Below are 838 nucleotides of genomic sequence, written 5' to 3' on the forward strand. Positions count from 1 at the left end.
CCCATAACTAAGCAGATCGTAGACTCTCTCGCGACAAACAAAAACAGATACACTTCTCAGACTCATACATACAAAATGAAAAATCATAAAACAACAATAAAAGCAAAGTAAATTTTTAATCAGTTAGGAATCACCTTCCACAGATCTCCATAGCACAAAATGTAAATATTCTTAAGAATAAAACATCAAAACTGTCTAGGAGAAGCAAATCAAAACACACTTCTTATATTATACATTAGTTTTATATATTAGTATATACCTATTAATATAAATTTTATTTCTAAGAAAATCAATAATCCCTTTGAACCAAGATTTATATAAAGACAGCTCAAAGATTTTATAATATAGAATATCAACTAATGGTATTATCCAGCCAACTATATCAAGAAAATTGAATAATTTATCCAGTACTAAGAAGTAAATAGTCTGTTTGAAATCATAGAAGTAAATGTGAAATTATTAAATAAAAGCAAAAGATCACCTTATTCCACGAAAGCCACATAGAAGAGCCATCAAATCACTATATCATTAACCATTCATAAGCTTTAAAGTGACTTACAACATATCTAAAAGTATAGAGTTTACTGTACATAGACTATGCATATATCTGAAGTCTTTTTCTAAACTTACTTCACAATGAAATATCTTCTTGAAAATCTCATGAACTTACCCTGGCACATGTTACTCAGAATGAATAACTCATACAGTCCTTACAAATGTGAAGATACAGACTTTTTCAAACAAGTGATATTAGTAAATAATAATTTTTTGTAGTATTTCTTACAGGAGAAGAGATACCATTTTGTTCATCCTTTAGATAGCACGGGAATATGTTCGT

Source organism: Penaeus monodon, chromosome 21 (assembly GCF_015228065.2).
Source record: "Penaeus monodon isolate SGIC_2016 chromosome 21, NSTDA_Pmon_1, whole genome shotgun sequence".
NCBI classification, from domain to species: domain Eukaryota; kingdom Metazoa; phylum Arthropoda; class Malacostraca; order Decapoda; family Penaeidae; genus Penaeus; species Penaeus monodon.